Genomic DNA, 11,222 nt, shown 5'->3' with positions numbered 1-11,222 from the left:
TGTGGAATGATCTCTTAAGATATGTTATTGACTGAAAAAAAAAAAAAAAAAAAAAAGAAAAGAAAGCAAAGTCAGTAGTAGTTACTATGTTGCCACTTGCGCAGGGAAAGAGGCTTACTCTCCCTGAATGCATTTGCACAAAATATGATCGAAAGGATGCACAATAAATTGGGAACTAGAACTGGGCGGGTGTTCCAGGTATCTATTACCATATAACAAGCCATCCAAAATTTTGGATCTTAAACCAGAGTTCCATGGCGGGCTGCATTTCCCAGCCATCAGCTAGGGCTGCAGTCATCTGCCAGCTCCACAGAGCCAAAAGTCCAAGATGGTTCACTCATTTGACAGATAGTGCATGCTGGCAGCTCAGCCAAGGTTATCAAATAGATTCCCCACCTGCACCTTTCCTTGTGGTTTCTCCCAACATGGAAACTGGGTTTCAAGAGGAATGTCTGGAGAGGAAGTGTTCCCGAAATCCCATGTGGCAAGTGCAAGATGTCTAGCTTTGGAAGTTCCAGGAAAATCACTTTCATTTCTTCTATTGCTCAAGCAAATGACTTAACCAACTCAGACAGAAAAGGAAGGGAATTAGAGTCTTCCTCTCTGTGGCAGGAATGTAGAGATCATACTGCAGACAAACATGTGCGACAGGAGATATTACTGCCTGTCTCCTTGCAAAATATAATTTTCAATAGATAATTACTTTTCACTATTTAGTCTGTTATATTGCTTGGATTTTTTTTCTTTTTCTTTTTCTTTTTTGGTCCATGTGGACATCCCAGGGCATCCCAAGAATTCAAATCAAACTTATTTATATATACAAACTCACTTGAGTTTGGTTAGTGACCTCGTCTATCTTCACTGACAATTTCTTGATAGATCTCCAGTGGGTGACACTGTCACAATCATTAATGATGTCAGGCTCTGAACTTTCTTAAGGTTTTTTTTTTAATTGTATGTCTGTGTGTGTGTGTGTGTGTGTGTGTGTGTGTGTGTGTGTGTGTTTGTGTGTTTGTGTGTGTGTGTTTTCACTGCTTTTCGGACTTACACTTCAGGCTTCCTGTTTTTAACCACCTATCCACATTCCCAGTTAAAAATTATAATGTTGACATGATGATAGTTCAAAGAAGTGAACAAAAATAGCAGTGAAACCACAAAAAGAGAATTTTCAGAGGTTATCAGAGAATGGTGGTGGGAAGGAAACCTAACACGGTCACATATTTCCAAACAAACAACATTTGATTGGGACGTTTTGTGGGAGGAAGTAAATTGTTTTTCTGGAAGGTATTTGTGTGTGTGTGTGTGTGTGTGTGTGTGTGAATGCCTTTTTAAAAAGTTTTGTAAAGTGGCAAATTTATGATTCAAAAATCTAGCTGTTCCAGCCACGGCCCTGAAGTGCCATCTGTTTTGCAGCCATGGGGACCACACTCACTTTGATCTGACTACAGATGTAATACCACCACAAGGTTCTTTGATAATAAAAAAACACCAAATATTTCAACCACTTGTAGCACATAAAACATAAAATAAAACAAACCCCTGAGCTTGTATAACATGGAAAAACAGGAATCTGCTCATTTTGCATGCAAATGTCTTAATGCCCTTCAAGATATCCAATATTCAAAAAGAATGTCTTCCGAAATATTTTGCAAATATGTCACTGAGTGGCTTCTGCTACCCACAGCACAGGGTGGGAGGTGGGAGGTTTGTGGAAGGGGGTCAGGGAGAGAAACAGCAGCAAGAACCAGAGACTCCGTTTTGCACCGTAGAACCCTGCCTGTGGCCACCAATACCCTGCAGTTGGGAGACAAAATCAGAAAAGGTCTGGACGGCACAATCAGGGTCTGGAGGACACCAGCCTCTGGACTCAGCTCTGCCTCCAAGTTGTTGTGAGAGGCACAAAGGACTGGAATACATGGTTCATGAGCCTGTTCAGAAACCCAGGAGCTAAACCTGTGCTGGTGTCCTGCACAAGGCAGGCACTTCCTCCATGGCATTCCTGGTCACTAGGGTTAAAGCAGAGGAATAGGCAGATGTCATGGAAAACCATGCCCTGAGCTATTCTGTGCCTCCAGAGGGCCAAGGATGAAGACCTACAGGGAGCATGACTGGCTACTGGGCTTCACCCCTCAAGGGCTTTCAGCAAGAGGATCGATGCATGGTTAAGGTCTCAGGATGAAAGAGACGTGGAACCTCAACCTTCATAACTGAGCACCCACACGAACATCAGGTGTCTACAACTCATTTGGAAGAGAACGTTTGGGGGAAAACCTCAATAGTAGGTGTTATGTACTAACCTGTTTTATTTACTTGAACTGTGTCTGACAGTGGCAATAGATGGTTATTTACACTTTCTACAATAAAAAGGTAGGGTGGTTGAATCATGGTTATATTATTGTAGTTATACTACCATCATGCTGAAAATCAAGCTCCTTCAAATTTTAGATTTCACCTTGTTTCAAGGACAACACAAACATTTGGGGTGGGAATCATTGCTGGATGAACTCTGTGCATTTATACCTTCCTCTGACTTCAGTTTCTCAACATCCTGGTGAGGGGGCAGGGCCTCTGTGCTATAGATGATTAATCTCAAAAACAGGGAAGTGGGGTATTTAACTTAGTAGCAGTGCAGGAGGACAATCTGTTTTCCTAACCTGTTTTTAAACTGCTCGTCCATGAAGGGCATGTGCTATTGACAAGAGATCTACCACTGTTCATGAGCTAGGCTGGTGAGGATTGGCCTGGCAGGCAGTTCTCAGAGTACATGACAATCTTTAGTATTTTTTCTCCCTACTGAACTGAACATCACCTTGATGGGACTGGAATTCAAGTCAGAGCCACTCCATTTCCAGGAAATAATAAGGTGAGCCTCCCAGGGGCCCAGCTCTTGGTCTTAGGTCTTCCAGAGGGGGCAGGTCTGCCTTGGGCAGTAGCTTACTTCTGAACTGGGGACTTCATGAACTTGCATATCAGTTTTCTACTGCGGTACAGTCACAAACATAGAGGCTTAAAACTACATTCATTTATTAGCTCATAGTTTGGTAGGTCAGACCTGGCTCTATTTTCTGGAAGCTCAGGGAAGAATCTGTTTCTGACCTCTTTCAGGCTGTTGGCAGGATTTGGTCTTGTGCAAATATTGGGCTGAGGTCCTGATTCCTTCCCAAGATCACTTTCTCCTCCTAGAATCCACCCACATTCCTTCTCTGACCAACAGTAGCTCTTCCACACTGTCCCCAGCTCTTGAGCTTCAAATCTCTCAGACTTTCCCCTTTCTGCCTTCTTCTCTGCCTCAACAGCCATAGAAAGTTCTCTGGTTTTAAGGACCTATGTGATTATATGACACCACAATTCCTTCTTGTATCCCTTTTTAGGTCAACTGTGCTGTATAACAGCACAATCTTGGGGACGATGTCACACGCATTCTCAGGTTCCAAGGAATAAGGGGTGTGGAATCTTTTCATGGAGGAGGGCAGTTTTAGAAATCTGCCTACCCCATTCTAGCTCTGTTGCTGGGAATCAAAAAGGAGCTATTAAAGAATAAGTGACTGTTAAGAGTGACCCTCTGGGCATGTTTGCCCAGGTTTCATCAACATTGTTTAGAAAGTTGAAGTAACAACTGCAGTGTATCTTGTGGGCATTACCATGTCCAGTGTACTCTAATGAAGCAGACAGCAGGTCCCTGCTATGATTTGGCTGCAGTTTTGGTTTGTCTCCCAAAAGTTCATGTTCTGGAAGCCTGTCCCCAATATGATAATGTGGTTTTTTTGTTTGTTTGTTTTTAATATTTTCTTCTAATTGTTGATGGACCTTTATTTTATTTATTTATGTATATGTGGTGCTGAGAATTGAACCTCGTGCCTCACATGTGCTAGGCGAGCACTCTACCACTGAGCTACAACCCCAGGCCCAATGTGATGATGTCAGGGGGTGGTGGAACCTTTAAGAGGTGGGGCCTAATGGGAGGTGGGTAAGTCATTGGGGATGTCCCTCAAAAAGGGTTAACATTGGTCTCCAGGCGTATGTTAGTCCTACAAAAGCAGATTAGCATAAAACAAGCAAATCTGGCCCCTGAAGCTGTCTAGTTTCCTGTCTCATTATGTGGTCTCTTCAGTACATGCTCTCATCACTGTGGCGCCAGGCATCTTGAGGCCTTTACCAGAGACCAAACAGATAGTGCTGCCTGATCTTGGAATATCAGCCTCCAAAAATGTGAGCTAAATAAACTTCTTTTCTTTATTCAAGTACCTTGACTCAAGTATTTTATTATAGTAATGGAAAACAGATTGTGTCTTCAAGTAGAGTCCCAGAACCAGCAACATGAACACCCTCTGGGAAATTGATAGAAAGACACATGTCAGACCCCACCCAGATGTACTGAATTAAAAGTTCTACTAGCAGGGCCCAGATATCTGTGTTTTGGCCAGCTCTCAAATGACTGATGCTTGCTCAAATTTGATAACTAAGGTAAGTCACAGTATACTTTTTTGTAGAAATTGAAAGAAAGGGGAAATGTCAGATTATCTTGAAAATGACTCATTTCTAATAACTTATGATTCTGTGAATATTATAAAAAGTGATTACACTGTATAAACCAAAAGATGCATGTGTACATCATTGCATGTGTATGTGTGTGCCCGACCTTATACACATGTAGGGGTTAAGCACACAGACTCACGTTCTAGAGTCTTTTCTGAAATTAAATCCTGATTTCAGCACCTATGAGCAGTGGAAGTGGGCCAACTGCTCTCTGAATCTCAGATTCCCCATTTATGAATAATAGCATTTACTTCATAAGGTTATAAGGACTGTGTGAGATGACAGAACATTTAGCATCAGTGACTATCGGTTGTAATTATTTTATCTTGCTAAGTTTTTAAAATCTTTCTCCAGGGGATACAGGTACATGGTGAGCTGGAGCACCTGGGTCCTGGTCAGGAGGCCCTGAAGGCTGTCCAATGAAGCACTACCTGGGTACTGAAGATTAGCTGCTCCTGGGTCTGAAAGCAAAGGTGAACCTTCTCTATTCTTAGTGCAGCTGAAGTCCTGTCACCACAGAGAAAGGCATTCCTGATTGAAGTGTGTGCATGACCCCAGAGCTGCATTCATCTCCTCCTCTGGGAAGTTCATAGAACACAAGGTAGAACCATCCTATCTGAAGGCTAGTTCACCAGGACGTGGAGAGTGGGGCTGAAAACACCTGGGGGCCATTGCTATGTGTTTTTATTTGTTTGTTATTTAGGGGTTTTATATATATTATTGTTGCTTTTATTTGTTTTGCATTTTCAAAGGAACAGAACTAGTTTGGTCTACAGTACAGTCAAAAGATGTGCTTCTGTAAGTTTAGGTGAGGAAGACGTCACTTGAGGGACATCAGCATCTCTACCTATTGCCCTGACTTTGCAGGCCTCACCCCTCAAGCTGCAAGAGATCTTTCCAGAGCTTGTTGAGAGGCCTAAATGGAGATGAAGATGCTGTTGAGCCAGAAACATGGGAGGAGAAAGGCAGGGCCTATTCTTCCAAGGACAGCTCAGCTCTCCTCAGCCTTCTGCGTCTGTGGTACTGACGTGGGAGGCACGGCAGAGGCCACCCAGCGTGAATCACTGCTGCCTGAAATGGAATTCACGCTCCCAGCCACTGGCAGGCAGTGACAGAGGGGCTGATCCCCACAGCTGTTCCCCTCCCGCAGCCCTGTTCCCAGGCTCCACATGGCTCCTTAAGCTCCAATGCCACCAAGAGAGCTGCTCAGCCTTGCTAGACCTGCTCAGCTAACAACCACAGGAACTCTCTGGGCGGAATCTGGCGGGTCTTCCCTTGCTTTTAGCCACATATCCTGGTGGCCCAGGGGAGAGGAGCAAGGCCTTGCAGACATATGCACAATTTGAGGTCGGTCTCTGACTGAGGTCTTAAGCAGCTGCCAGACAAATCTGTGCTTGATGAAATATGAGTGAGAGCCAGGAACTCTTCTTCTGCCTTCCCTTGGAGAATGTCTACCAGCTTCACAGAGGGTAGTTCCCCCCAGAGGAGCAGAGCGCGTAAGACTGCCGAACTGGTAGGCTTTGGAAAGCTTCCTAGTTCAGAGTCAGAGGCCAGAGATGCATTCACAAATGCTTTTGCCAGCCAATATTATACTCATTAACCTTTGATATCCTCAACCTATGAATCTATTTGGTTCCCTTCATGTAGACTCAAGTGACAACTTTGGAGCAATAGTTTCTTGTCCGCTTGGTAACTCCAGAAAGCCCACCAATAATTTGACTCAAATTAACAAGAACTCTGGATAATAGGGCACATTGCAATACTACACAATGCTCATAAAATGCCACTGCGGAAGGAGCCTTAAAAACCAAGAGCCTGCCACATGGGCCAGTATTGGATAGCCTGTAATCCAGCATCTTGGGGGACTGAGGCAGGAGGATTGCAAGTTTGGGGTCAGCCTGGGCAACTTAATGAGGCCCTATCTCAAAAAAATAACCAAATAAATAGAAAGGCCTGAGAGTGTAGCTCAGTGGTAGAGCACTGGCCTAGTATGTGCAAGACCCTGGGTTCAATTCCCAACCTGAAAAAAAAAAAAAAAAAAAAAAATCAACAGCCAACACCACAGAGACTTTTTTTTCCCCACAAACACATTTTTAAAATGGTGCTGAGTAAAAACTGTTAGGAACCAAATGAGGGATAGAGTCTAATATGATATATATATAAACTAAGAATGTATACATAAAATAATACTCCTCCCTTATAAAGCTACATTCCTATTCTAGGATAAGTTCCTTTCATATTGATGTGATCACCTATGAGGGAGAAAGGGATTCTTGCTGGGAATAGACAAGGAAGAAGAAAGGGAAAGAGAAAGAAGAGAAGGAAGAAGGGGAAGGAAGAGGACAAGAGGGAAGGATTTAGTAATGATGATAGCAAGACCATGTCATGAGGAGTGTGAGCGACTCTGCCCTCTGGACCCCAAGTTCTAGAAAAAAAGTAAAATAAAAGGAAGCAAGTCCCAGTCTAACCTTTTCATTTTACAGATGGACACACAGAGGCTCAGAAAGCTGAGTCGTTTGGCTCTGGGGTTTTATTGCTGCTCCATGGCATTTTGACTCTGAGTTCACTGCTCTTTCTACTAAATCTAATTGCTGTGCATGTTCTCACCATACCACCTTTCTTCCTCCCTGATGGGTAATTTGTCTGCGTACACTTTTAACTAAAGAGATTGGTCATTGCTGGCCCAACTCATACCCTTGCTTCAGGGGAGTTTCCCATCTCTGCTTAAGGACAGTGGTCTTGCTGGATGCCACGTAACCTGGCTTGCTTCTTCTTGAGTGGTAGGCTGGAGACACCATTTGATACAAGGGCAGCCCTTTTCTTACACAGAGTGTGCCTGGGAATGAGGTGGTTTCCAGGATGCAAGACTTTCAGCTGAAAACCAGAAAAGTCCTGAATCAGCTGGGGCAAGTTGGTCACCCTAGGAGGAAACAACCTATAGCCTATGTTGTTGGGTTCAGAAATAAAGCATGAACAATCAGATTCTCATTTAGGAACAGGGAAACCTGTGGATGGAAGCTTTTGGCTGAAATAAACATGCCATGGTGTGAAAAGAAAGCGAGGATTGTTGGGAACTGCTACGCTGGTCCTGTCTAGACACACTTTAAGAGAAGATACCTTGAGTAACTAGTGCACACTGGTGACCAAGAGAAGACACGAGGGTGCAGAGAACAGGAGAGCCCCACCCCCAAGAGACTGACCATGCAATTGATAAGATAAAACTCTCATGTCCATTTTCGAATGGCCTCAGATTCTTCTGTGGTCAGAACATCACATCACTCGAGTCTCATGGGCTCCAGAAAATGTGACGTGGGAATATATGGGTAACTCCTGGGTTTCCCAACTTAAAGTTCCTAAGTGTGCTGGATTTTGATTGTTTCTTTTTGTGGAAAATAAGATGCCTTGGTCTGGAAGAGCACCAGCTTTATTCCAGAGAGAGACGCCTTCTGCTGTGACCTTCTCCTTGGCAATGAGAGTAGAAGCAACAGCGAAAGCAGACAGAAGCATCTGGAAAGACTGTCTGCAAGGATCTGAAATTGGCCGTGGTGGTTTTAAGAAAGAAGCTACTGAAAGCCAGTTTTCCTAAAATATAGTCATGCTGGTCAGCCTCATCTGGGCACAAGGAACAGAAAAACAGTGGGGACAGTGCCACAGAACATTGCCAAGGAGAGAGTCAGAGCAGAAGACTCTTCTCTGGAATAAAGCTGGTGCTCACCAGACCAATGCATCTTATTTTCTAAATTAAAAAGAAGCAAGCAAAATCCAGCACATGCAGTAATGTAAATTGGGAAATCCAAGAGTCACCCTTACTGATTCCCACTTCACGTGTTCTGGAACTCTTGAGGCTCTCAGTTGGCCAAAGCTGGTGTAGCAGATTGTTTTTTCCAAAGATGTCGTGTGCCACTTCACTTTCTCCTCTTTCCTTGTGACTTTGATACTGCTCTCATTAGAGGCAGGGGTGTTTGTCCCCTGCTCTTGAAACTGGGGGACTATCTCAGAGCATGGCAACCGCCAAGGCTCAGTTTTAAACCACAGTTTCCACTCTGTGCACTGGAACATTCGCCATGGAAGACTCTGGCCATCATGTGAGCTGTCTGACTGACCCTGGGTGGCCATGTTGTACCAGAGACCCAGCTGCCCAACATGGAGAAAGCACACCAAGGGGCATGCGAGTTCCTGGCGTACCCAAGAACCATCTTGCTCCTCACAGTCAGCTGGCTTATCTCTGTTCCACCTATTCTGTGTTCATCTTTTTCAGGATTAGCTCTCAGAAGGCCATATTCTTTCCCTTCCCTATGCAATGAGGCTGGTGACCAAAGAAAGTCAGTGATTGCCCCAGAGGGCTGCTGTCTATTTTGCACAGCGAGGTCTTCGAACTTAACTGCCCATCTCTTGGTGTGTTCTGTACTTTCTTCTGTGTGCCTTTCTCTGCTGTGCTACTTCTTCCAGGTCTTTCCATCACTCCATGGCCTCACTTTCCTTATCATCTGAGTTTTCAATGTCCATTTCTTCATTTCCCTCCCTCTGACTTTCTCCCTGAATTAAATATAACTAGAAGTCAATCTGGATTTACACACATAAAAAGAGGTTTATGATTTCTGTTCTCATTTTTAAAGACAGATAAGGAGAACGTGTGGCATTGGAGTCCCTCTGGGGACCTCAGAACATCTCTACACCTTTGTATCTCCTCTCTCCTTCCCGGGCATCTGAGTCTCTGTGCTGAGCCACCCTTAATACAGGGCCTCTCCTTCCTTGATCTCTTAATGATCCAGTCACCGCCTTCCCTTCCTCTCCTCTCAGGTCCAGGTATACTCAGGTCTCCAGACAAGCAAACCCCTCTCCTCAGCTCCCCTACCTGGACACCCTCTTCCTCAACCATCTCAACATTGGGCCATACTTCCTGGCAAAACTGTTTGCACCTGTGCCTCCATTGTCTCCCTTCTAGGGTGATCCCTAAGTCCCCTCCTCCTCATCTTCCCAGCCCTGAGAATTACTCTGACCCTGATCCCCAAGACCCACCAAGTAGCCAGATCCTGTGAACTTTTTCCAACTCTTAACCTCAGGGCGTTTCTGTAGCACCTCACATCTGCTGCCACACATTCTTCTTGAACTCAGCTCCGTCACCAGCAGGTGCGACTTCAACCTTGCTTTCTTCTCACCCCAGCACACTCATCTCCCTCCTCTTCCACCTGCTGAAGGTACAGAGCCCAAGGAAGCACTTGCCCACTTCTTACTCTTCCCTCCTCAGCTCCAAGGCCCCAGTTGACCACAGGTCCAGGCAGCATCTCTAGCAGTGAGCCTGAGATCTGCAGGCAAACGTATGTGCGTGTAGCCTTTTGTGAAGTGTCTGTGCAAACCTGGTTTTCACTCTTTAGCAAACAGAGTCACAGGGGCCTAATTTTTCCTGTGTCATTGCATGAGACTTTTAGCTTGTCTGGAATAATTCATCCAGGGAGAGCCCTAGGCAGGTGCAGAGAAGGGTTGAAGAAAGCCAGGGCTGGGTGACTAAAGGACAGCACAGAGGTGACCCTAGCCACTGTCCACTCCTGCCCATAGCCCTGATGTTCCTGACCCAACACAGAAATGTTCCCTACCCCAGTCAAGAAAGCCAGAATGCCAATCAGCTCACCCAGAGGGTCCATGGCAGCTAACTCAACTGCTAACATTGCTAATGCTGTTTGTCCCTGGAGTTCTGTTCAAAACCATACCTAGAAGAATTTGGGGGAGACTCTGACTCTAGCCATGTTTTCATAAACACCATCTTCTAAGGAAGACTGTGGACTTCAGGGTTAGCTGGAATGCCTCAATGATTTCTCCTCCAATTTTCATAATTATTATAGAAAGTTGTGGGAAAATATTAAAAATCAGAAAACTTGAAAGTACAATGAAAATCTACATACTACCTTCTTAAACTATTGTAATATTTGCCAGATTTACTTCTTCTCAGAGTCTTATATGTGTTCTTATTGGTATTATATCATTTTTGTTGTTATTAAACCATTGAAAAGTAAGTTGTAGATAACTTGAGATTTTATTCTAGCATAGGTCTAATAAGAAATTTGATGCTTCTATTTAGTCTTAATATCATTATCATACCTAAGATTAACATTCTATATTATTTAATAACCAAGCCATAATTAAAATTGCCCCATCATCCTAAAAATATCTTTAATAGCTTTGTTTTCTCCAAGTCAGCTTCTAATCAAGGATCACACATTGAGTTTTGTTATTATTTTTCTGTAGTCTATTTTAAACTTTTTAAATTAAGTAAAGCTAACATTCAGTACAATGCATTCATTTTAACTGTACAGTTCAGTGTGCTTTAAAAAAAATGTATCTAGTCTTACGTTTACTCCTTAATCAAAATACAGACAATTCAGTCATTTTCTCTTCAAAACCTATCACCAAAAATAAATAAATTTTAAAAAAAGAAAATTTATATTAAAAAAAAAAAAAAACACCTATCACCAACCCTCCCCCGTTCCACACCTGGCCAATCACTGATCTGAGTTTTACCTCTGTAAATAGCTTCGCCACTCAGAAGCTTCACAAATGCAAGGATACAGCTTTTGTCCTTTTGCCTTGCTTCTTTCACTCAGCCTACTTTTGGGATTCACCCACGTTGTTGCAAATGTGAATAGCTGTTCTTTGTGTTGTTCAGCAATCTGCCATTGTATGAATATATT

At 43.6% G+C, this 11,222-nt stretch overlaps 1 long non-coding RNA gene across 2 annotated transcripts; it reads left to right on the top strand.

The window, feature by feature from the left end:
• The first annotated feature begins 2,660 nt into the window (after window positions 1-2,660).
• Window positions 2,661-10,911, top strand: LOC306664598. Of its 2 annotated transcripts, none has more exons than XR_013764751.1 (3): window positions 2,661-2,863; window positions 4,891-5,137; window positions 5,404-10,911. It is a non-coding gene; the product is annotated as an uncharacterized lncRNA (long non-coding RNA). The 2 variants fall into 2 exon arrangements; XR_013764752.1 differs by having other exon boundaries at window positions 5,289-10,911.
• The last annotated feature ends 311 nt before the right edge of the window (window positions 10,912-11,222 follow it).

This window comes from Sciurus vulgaris (genome assembly GCF_902686455.1).
Source record: "Sciurus vulgaris genome assembly, chromosome: 6".
Taxonomy (NCBI): domain Eukaryota; kingdom Metazoa; phylum Chordata; class Mammalia; order Rodentia; family Sciuridae; genus Sciurus; species Sciurus vulgaris.
Note: the sequence above shows the minus strand (reverse complement) of the source record. Positions and strands in the feature narration are given on the sequence as shown.